Source organism: Lepisosteus platostomus, chromosome 2 (genome assembly GCF_059453375.1).
Source record: "Lepisosteus platostomus isolate fLepPlt1 chromosome 2, fLepPlt1.hap1, whole genome shotgun sequence".
Taxonomy (NCBI): Eukaryota; Metazoa; Chordata; class Actinopteri; order Semionotiformes; family Lepisosteidae; genus Lepisosteus; species Lepisosteus platostomus.
The window spans coordinates 49,258,425-49,268,547 of NC_142612.1; the positions used below are offsets into that span (position 1 = coordinate 49,258,425).

Sequence of the window (10,123 nt, forward strand, 5' to 3'; positions counted from 1 at the left end):
TCCTGACCATCCTGAGACTCAGCCCGGACAACCACGGAACGGCCAGTGTGTCCGAGTGCCAGAACTTTCCTTTGTTCTAAGAGTCTAGAGTGGAGGTTGCCAGAGAGTAACCAGCAGCAGGCCTCGTGAACAGGTCGGAACTGTGGACAGCTGAATCACTATTCAGAACTAGCTCTTCATTAGGAACGAACCGGTCCTCTTCCTGACTTGCTGGGACCCACAGTCATCTTTTCTCCTGTGCACAAACTTTGCTAGTTAAAGCCAACACTAACTAGCCGGTCAGTGAGCATCAGCAACGCACCGTCGCGAGCCGCACAGCACAGCCTGGCACCGAGCCAGAGAGCGCGGATTGGACAGCAACAGCCTGCAACTGTTTCTTTGTGCCCGCAGGAGATCTGAATCCCCAAAGATTGGATGAGTATTCAACTTCAATGCATTACAGCTCAAGAATTCAATTGTTATCCCAACCAGTTGATATCAATTTAATTCCTAAGAGTTATGTACTTGTTTCGAGTATCTAATGTAGAAGTTATAACCAAGTTCATTTATGAAACGGTCTTAATGAATGATATACTGAACGTATGTCCTCTTGATATATGTAACACTTCGTAACTGATTGAATATATATCTTTTGTATTCTGATAACCCTCTCGATAAGATCTGTTAGTTTAAGGCATATTTTATGTATTAATAAATGTATCCTCGTGTATTAGTACCTGTGTGAGTGAGTTGTTTGAGTTATGTCGCATGGTTGGACTCTAAAGCCATCAAAAGAATCAACTTTGTGATTTACTGCTACAATTAATAATTGTCTCAGTAAATGCCCAAACCCTACAGAACTGGTGCCTTCAGAGAGCAACTAACATTACATATTTGGCGTCCCTGAAACGGCTATGAATCACTACACAGGTTTCAATCACAGATTGGGACTCAGTAAAGTAACACACAGCGCCACTGGATTTGATAATACTGTACCTAACCAAAATCCGCAATATGGAAACAGAACCTGTGTAATTGTTGATAGATGATGTACTCGTAACATTTTTTCAAGACGAACTACAACATTTAAAAAATGACTTGTATGTACTTGATATCTCTAATCAATCCACGGGTCCCAGCACAAAATGAAACTAAAACGCATACCGTTTCGCGCTTCTTATTAGTTGCTCAAAAGTAATTTGACCGTATGAAATGCATAATATAAACTTAGAAACATATAGGTGAGCAGTACTTAAGCACTGTAGTATCGGTGTTAAGACATACCTCTCAAATACTGTAAATCAAGTTAAAAATATCTCAAGACCGATTCTGGTCGTAATGAAACCATGTTTCGTGTATGTTTTCTTTTTCATCTTGAAATAACTCATTTCTAAATACCTTTTTCACTGTTAACATCTTGCAGCAACTCTGCGACAAAATATACACTCTGACAGTTCATCCTGCTACCAACATTAAATAAAACAAATCTTAAGATTTCTATATTTATGTCTTTATTTAGTGGTTTCATTTGTGACAAAGGCTAAACTTTCTTGGAAAAATGTATTTTATGTGTTGCGGAAAAAACTGACTTGCTTTAACAAAATATGTTTACAAATCCTTTCACCTGGCATTTTCGTAGTTAGAAATTATGGAACGCTCTGTTAAAAGCAAGGGAGGTTTTATGTCCGTTGCAGTTCTTTTGCAACATGAATATAATTATATCGTTATTAAATTCTTGAGATACGCGATTCCATATTATATTCCCTTTTAATCAAATTCTAAAAGTATGCTTGTTGACTCCGGTATCACGTTAGTTAAAGACTTCGAAGCTTACAATGTTTAGGGAGAAATGGAATACTGGTGTGTATTTTTTTCTTTAAAGTACCAAGACCAGCCATATACTGTATGTTTATGTTCCAAAATTAATATCGTTTATGGCCTTCACACGCGTTACAGTATGCTCCTATTCTTTTTATGCTCAGCTACTAAGATTTCCCTTCAGTGGTAAAATTCAATATCTACAACGGGCACAGTAAAGACGTTTACAGTAAGTCTTTCTACGACAGACCAACGGACCACGAGTGCCCCTGTCGGTCAACCAATCACGCACTGCGGTATTTTGCGTCATCGCGCGTCACGATGCACGACGCCGTAGCCAATTACCTCCGGTACGTGTCTGTACCGCGCACTTTGAATGGCTGCATCTGTACAACTATTTTTTTAGGGCGCAAGTTAAGTTAAGTAAATCCTTTTGCCCAAAACTGAAGGGGCGACACTCCTCCCTCCCCCCGTGACGCCAGGCCTGTCCCCATCCTATTCCATAATGTCATTATACTGTATATAATACCATACAACAGTGACCGATCCTTACTAACTGTATGCGTTAAAATTGCACATCAGCACATAGCAGGGGGCACATAGCCGCGATGTTTTATCAATGTTAAATTTCAACCATAATATTGACAACATTAATAAACGCATACGTTGAGAAAATATCTAACCCAGCATATTTTCCGGTTATATACCACAATGCATTGCTAGTATTCGTTGGTCGCCATTTTGGCCACGTTTTTCAATCGTAGAAGAAGTCCGTGAATATCTCAGCAATCCTCTTTTGACGAGTAAGTATAAATAATAATAATAATACTATCTGAATACATACAGATCTTACTTAATATTATTTTGATTAAAATAGTATGTTAATAAGCAAAAAATGGCACATAAAAATAGTGTGAAGGGGAAGATTACACAAAATCGTTTTGCCGTTTCTCTAATTTGAGAATCAGAAAAAACAGCACATGTTCAACAGGTCATTGAAAATAAGTATGTAACATGTACCATTAACAACGTCAATGCTAAACAACCCTTAATGTTATAGTACCCCATGGATTTGTAAAGTATGTGATGATAATTTTCTCTGATACTCCTAAAAATATATGGATATTCTTAGAAATTAGAATTGCCTCAGCAAGACAACTTTAAGGAATAACAATATGTTTTTATGGGAAAAATATAATCGCGGTGTTATACTCCTTTCTGTGTGATTTCTGAAATAATGTTATTGTTCTAAATTTAACTAGGCAATGATATACGGGAAATACCTGCGTAGTGTGACCTTTCTTACTCACCCTTTTAAAGTTAACAACATTTTTATCGCAGTCATTTTGTTCTTTTAATCAAAGTAGATTATATAAATGTAAACAGTAGAAAATCTCTGTTAAAATCCCAAAAGTAAAACTGATGACAGGAATTGCGGGAAATTACCGAGCGTACGGTATGGTCTAAAACGTGCAACAGTGCTGTATGTAATTTATTTACACAGCTTTGCATACAGGGGTTTCGCGAGGGGGTCTTGCCACCTGCCTGAAAAAAATGTAATTATATGTTGATTTCTTTGAATGACAATATTTCTATTTTTATTTTCGTAAGAAAATTTGATACCATTCCCTTTTATATTCCATCGTCCTTATAGTACCTTACATACAACAGTCACTGTTTATTTACTGTTTATTTGCATGTGTTACAATTATCTGTAGGTGCACATCAGCACGCAGGGGGCACACCAAATCAGACTTTTTTCAAAGCACTATTTATCCCGATAGAGGAAGCGACGTGCAGAGCTAAATGCTCTTGCAGAATCCAGCAGTGATGATCAAGATGACAGTTTTCACATAGATGACACCAAGGACGAGAATGTGGAACAGTCGTCTGGTGATATGGGTGCTTGTGTCACTGATGACATTACACACCAGGATTCAAATGACTATGGGTACACTGAAGAAGTTATTACTTCTGAAGAAGAAATCTTGAATGAGGTTGAAATTTCTGACTCTGATGAATCTGATGTAACTGACCCCTGTCCTGAATCTACTGACCTTGTAGATGAGGCACAGACTGACCCAGCAAGGCCAAATCTATTTACCGAACTTGTAGCTTGGTCTGCAAAGCATGGTTGTAAAAGACAGTGTTTCAATGATTTATTGGAGATATTGAGACGTCAGGGGCACAAGCTTCCAAAGGATTGCAGGACTCTCCTACAAACACCTAATAAAGTGCAAATCAGTGATAAATGCGGCGGTCAGTACATTTACTTTGGATTAAAGAAAGGAATCCTGAAAAACATATCTTCTTCTAAAACATTCCAAGAAGGCATGCATTCTGTAGACCTGTGTATCAATGTTGATGGAGTTCCTCTCTTCAAATCTACATCTGTGCAATTTTGGCCTATTTTGTGCTCTTTTCACCAATTCCAGCCTTTCATTGTAGCATTATTTTGTGGAGGGTCCAAGCCTGAATCAGTTGATGATTATGTGAGTGACCTTTTAGAGGAGTTAAAGTTACTCACCAATAATGGCATTCACTTTGAAGATAGAGTATTTAATGTTACTGTGAAGGCTTTTATATGTGATGCCCCTGCACGCTCATATCTGAAATGCTGCAAAGGACACAATTCGTACTTTGGCTGCGAAAGATGCAAAATTAAAGGGAGCTGGGAGGGAAGAGTTGTTTTCACAGGGGATGAGGCATGTAATGATCGTACAGATGAACAATTCAAGAACTTTGAGTACAAGGAACACCAACAAAGACTTTCTCCCTTAGCTGCTGCTGGAATTGGGTGCATAAGCCAATTCTCCCTTGACTACATGCATCTAGCTTGTCTTGGTGTTGGCAAAATAATTCTTATTTTCTTAAAGCAAGGACCACCTAAATGTCGACTGTCTGTCAGGCAGAGGAAATAAATGTCTGACAATTTGGAAATTCTTAGCAGAAAGATGCCTGGGGAATTTGCAAGACAGCCAAGATCCCTCTCAGAGCTTCACAGATGGAAGGCTACAGAGTTCCGCCAGTTCCTTTTGTATACAGGCCCCATTGTGCTTCGTAATGTTGTATCAAAGGAACTATACACCCATTTTCTGATGCTAACAGTTGCTCTTTCCATTATGTTGGACTCGGACGAAAAAAAGAGAAATGCCTATCTCAACTGTGCCCAAAAACTGCTTGATACCTTTGTTGACAATGCCCAGCATTTGTATGGACCAACATTTGTTATATATAATGTGCACAGTTTGAGACATCTACATCAGGATGTGGTACAATTTAATTGTTCCTTAAATTATGTATCTGCATTCCCATTTGAAAACTTTTTACAGTCCTTGAAGAAACTAGTGCGGAACAGTCATAACCCTATAGCTCAAGTAGTAAAGAGAATGAAGGAGAAGGAAAGAGTTCAGAGCAACTGTGAAGCATCTGGTTCACGGATGTATATTTCGTCAAGACAAAAAGACTGCTGTTTCCTGTTGGATAATGAGGACTTTGCATTTGTGAAGGAGAAAAGAGCAGACAGAAGTCTTCTATGTGATGTTGTACGACAGACTCAGACTTGTAACTTCTTCACTGAACCATGTGAGTTACAACTGCTTAATATTGTATATGTTAATAGTCTGGAGGTGCATGCAAGGGAGAAATTCCTCTCTGTAAAAGAGTTGCACAGAAAAGTAGTGTGTCTCCCATATGGTGCTGGTTATGTCCTTTTCTCTCTTCTTCATGGCATAGAACATAATCCTGTTCCATGAAGAAGTTGCAACTTTGATTCACACAGGATGCTTCAGTCTGCTCTTTTCTCATGGTGAAGTTTAAATTTTAAAGTTTGTGAGGAATTGCATGTAGTAAATACCATCTAACTACAAATATATAAATAAAGCAGAATGTTTATTATTGAATTATGTGTTTTTATTGAGTATAATCATTATAAGCGAACACAAGTTTAGTAATCAGCACCAAAATCTGAATTAAGACTCAAAATTAAAATGTGTATGTCTGTTTCAGGTGATGTGGACACGCGCTGTTTGGATAGAGCAGGAGGGGGAGGTTGAGGGACTCTTGCCCTCAAAATGGGTGGATGCCCGAAGAGAGTATGTGTGGTGGCCGAATGATCCAAAGCAGGCCACAAAACTATACAAAGAGAAGGCCAACCCTAATAAAGATACTTGGGTTACCTTCAAGCTCATTAAAGTTAAACATACATCAGGTATAGCTTTCTTTGAAAATAAGAGCAAATTCCTGTTAATTATTATAAATTCCGATTGAATATTTACAGTAACTGTCTATGTACATGTATTAGTGCAACAATACCTTTTTCATATTTGATCATATGTAATGTAAATATAATTATTTGTAGACAAGAAATCAGAGTGTGATCACTTTGATTTAACCACCTCTGTTACGGATGCTGAAGACGAGGATGAGACACCCAATCCAAAACGCAAAAGTAAGAAGCGGGTGTTGATGGTATGTAAAAGTAACAATCTCAATAGCTATATTTTTAAACAGTTCTTAATATCAACTGATGCCTCATTTAGCTTGTACCTTGTTATTGATTTTTTTTACAACTCTTTAAAATAAGTCATTTTGAAAGGTGTTCTGTATGAAAATGTTAAAAATCTTATCAGATTTGTTGATAATGGAAATTGCTAAAAATTTTGGTTAGCTTATTCTATGTTAAACTAATTTTCAGTATTATATTGAAATATGATAATTTTCTATTATATTACAGACTTTGATTCTGATGCTGCTACTCCAAGTAAGTCAAAGTTCACAAAATAAAGGAAATAAATTTATTGTAAAAAATTACAGATCAAGTTGATTAAATAATTTAATTTAATATGAAATATTTTCCTGCCATATTTTTTCTGTTTAGAAAAGAAGAAGCCACCGAAGCTGCCAGTGCCACCCCCCAAACTGAGATTCTCTCCTAGGAAGAGTGTCTCCCAGAGCTCACTCAGCTGTTCAAGTACGCTTAAGGGTAGGTTATTGGAATTAAAGTTAAAATGTTTTCTTAATGTACTTAGAAGATAACCATCATCAATCATATTTAAAGACAAGTAAACACCATTTTGTATGTTATTGAAGCCCAACCATCAAAGGTGAGAACCTCCCCAAGGAAAAAAACGGTGCCGAGTTCTGGCTTCAACATTCCTGAAGGTATTACTACATTTTTTGCCTACATCTAATTACTCTATGAAATTGAGATGAAATTCACAAGTTAATTTTTTTTTATTACGTCTGAGGTTATGTCACTGTACTTTCCTAAGTCTGGAGAACTGTCGACCATAAGCGAATTATATTAAAAGATTATTGGACTGGTGAACATTTTACCTCCATACTTAAATATTAAATAAATCTGCGATATTATATTAACAGCCCAGGTAGTCCAAATTGTGACCTCACCACGCAAAGTTCGAAGTCCTAAGCAAGTTATAAGACCAAAGTCTTCAACCGAACCCCAGAGTCACCATGCCTCCTAAGCTTCCCACTCACCCTCCCCTTCTCCCTCATCTCGATCAGGTGAGGAAATAAGGCTTTATAAATGTTTTAACACAAGGCTTTGTAGACATGAACAATAGTACATTACTTATCATATTTATTAAATTATTACATTTAAGAATAGTTTATGATCCCTCTGCAAATGATAGATTTGATAGGTATGAGATTATTGTTAACTTTTTTATTTCTAGTATTTCTAGGATTGGCCAGATGGCAGAAATGTCAAAAAGTTTGTATTTTTTATTGTATAAAGTAATAAATAAATCTACCCATATTATACTTTTACACAGAATGTATTTTAATTATGTTTAGGCTCGTATACAAAATAAAAATATGTTGTGTTTTACCACAATGCTACAAACGACACAAACATATTCAAAATTGAAGCTATGTTTTTAATAAATACACCAATGGAGTTTAATTGACATTGTTTATAGAATCCTAGTTCAATGACAAACTAAATGACTAAATTGAAATATTAAGTTATGTGATAAAGTAAATGTTTTCCATAACTGAATTCTTTTCAGTCTCCCAGGCAGAAGACCATGTCCAGACCAGAAGAGAAGAGAGAGAGAGATATCCTCTTTCAGAAGGAAGTAAGTACAGTTAAAATGAACTACAGATGTGGGCATTTTTTATTTTTAAGATTATAAATTGCATGTAGCACATTAGCAACACTACAGTAATGCTAATGTGACAATAGTGTAAGAAAATCCTAACCCAATTCCTTTTAAATGCTGACATAAAATGTAAATTATTTCAGAGTTTCAGAAGCGGGTATTGGGCCTCCTGATAGAGATGAGGGATGAATTGAGGTGTTTGGGTAGGTCCACGGAACCGGTGGACTCCCAATTCCACATCAGGAGGCTGACCACAATGGAAGAGTTCTGTACATACGAGCAAGCACTTGACAGCATGGACAATCAAAACCTGCTGGTATGATATTATATTCTCACTGTGGTGTAGAAAATATTCACTACTAATATTCTAGGTTTCAGATGGGTCATAATTTTATAGCCTACATCTGATTAATATGATCCATCTCTGGCATAAGTTCATATTTTTAGTTTATAATGTATAATCTTGCTTATCCTTTAATGGCAAAATAAAGTGTTTTCATGTTCTAAAAAGTTACTACAATTTTTTTTTACTTTGAAAAATGGTCACTTTGTATTTTTAGACTGAGAAAATACTGCAAAAAAGTGCAGTTAATATGTGAAAATGTGTTTGTTCCATGAATGTGTAAATGGGTATGTCTGATTAGTTGATTAATGAAGATCTAGTAGTAAAAATAGCTTCTAATATTATTTCTAATATAATATTATTTCCAGATAAACCAACTTCAGAGAGTAGGCGGCAGTGATGTCAGAGAGAGTGTTTTCACAGTCTTGTCAAGGTATTGCTTATTGATTTTTTAAAATGTTTTTACATTACATTTTTACTTCGATCAAATTAGCATATCCACAGAATTGAGCTTATAGATACCTATGTGTTAACCACTGAATGTGCAAGGTGTAAAACTGCAAAATTGTCTTTTAAAATATAAGGATTACAGTACTACATTTGATCCTAAATATTTGAGTAAATAAATGTTGAGTGGAAACTCACTTGAAAAAATGTCTAAACTCAGTGAAAATTTGGTTTTCAGACTTATGACAAATAAACTGATGACAGAATTCAACTTCGCTGGCACAAACCGAAAAGATAAACAACAAAAGAGGGGCCTGGGAGACAAATCTTTATAGAGTAATTAAAGGTACTCCTATTCTATGTTGTACTTTCAAACTTTGGGTACTCTTTAATTAGGACAGACTTTATTGCTCAATTGCTGTGATGCAAGCCACATTTTATCTGTTTATTTCAGCTTTGAGCTTAGTAAACCTTAATGGTTCATTTTTGAGATTATACTCAAGAAGATATTAACCATCATTTATTTGAGTAGTAATATTATATAATTTTCTCCTAGCTGTGGTGCTGAAGTCCCACCTTACATTGAAAGAAAAAGATATAAAGGAGCACGCAATGCGTTACTTGAAGAATGCATATGCAAGGCAGGGGGCCAGGAGATCTGGACACTGAAAATAATAGGTTTCTGGTCCTGTTAGGACAATTAGACAGGGTTTGCAAATGGTGGACAAAAATCGTCTTAACTTCCATTGTAATATTTGTTTTGTTTTTTGGAAATATATAAGTTGTACATTTTAAAATTGATATTTGAATCAAAATGTGGTTTTGAGTTAGATAGTGTGTTAATGTAATTAGTTTGTGTTTGTCATTACTATACTGTATATTGATGTTACCAGAATTTGTAGCTGAAGTTTAAGACTAGTTGTGTTTTTTTATGCTTATTGCCCATATGTTGATTGTTGATTGATTGCATACAATGTATAATTTAATTTTTCAGGTGTGAATGTGTATTTTCAGAATAAATTTCTAAACCAAATCATTGGCTTGGTTTACTTGTTTCTACACCTATAAAACCTATCTTTGATGTATAATAGACCTCTAACCATGTATGTATAATAGTCCTCTAATGTTATCCGTATAATAGACCTCTACCCATATACGTATAATAGACCTCTAATGTTATCCGTATAATAGACCTCTAACCATATACGTATTATAGACCTCTAAAGTTATCCGTATAATAGAACTCTAACCATATACGTATAATAGACCTCTAAAGTTATCCGTATAATAGACCTCTAACCATATACGTATAATAGACCTCTAACCATATACGTATAATAGTCCTCTAAAGTTATCCGTATAATAGACCTCAAAAGTTATCCGGAACTCCAACCATATATGTATAATAGTC

General features: G+C 35.7%; 2 long non-coding RNA genes across 3 annotated transcripts; both read left to right on the forward strand.

Annotated features, from left to right (window-relative positions):
- The first annotated feature begins 5,011 nt into the window (after positions 1-5,011).
- LOC148676413 (uncharacterized) lies at positions 5,012-6,264 on the forward strand. The gene is made up of 3 exons (XR_015940882.1): positions 5,012-5,382; positions 5,806-6,007; positions 6,158-6,264. It is a non-coding gene; the product is annotated as an uncharacterized LOC148676413 (long non-coding RNA).
- A 2-nt stretch (positions 6,265-6,266) lies between these two features.
- LOC148676414 (uncharacterized) lies at positions 6,267-7,314 on the forward strand. Of its 2 annotated transcripts, XR_015940883.1 has the most exons (4): positions 6,267-6,559; positions 6,677-6,781; positions 6,889-6,960; positions 7,180-7,314. It is a non-coding gene; the product is annotated as an uncharacterized LOC148676414 (long non-coding RNA). The 2 variants fall into 2 exon arrangements; XR_015940884.1 differs by lacking the exon at positions 6,889-6,960.
- Positions 7,315-10,123: the final 2,809 nt, after the last annotated feature.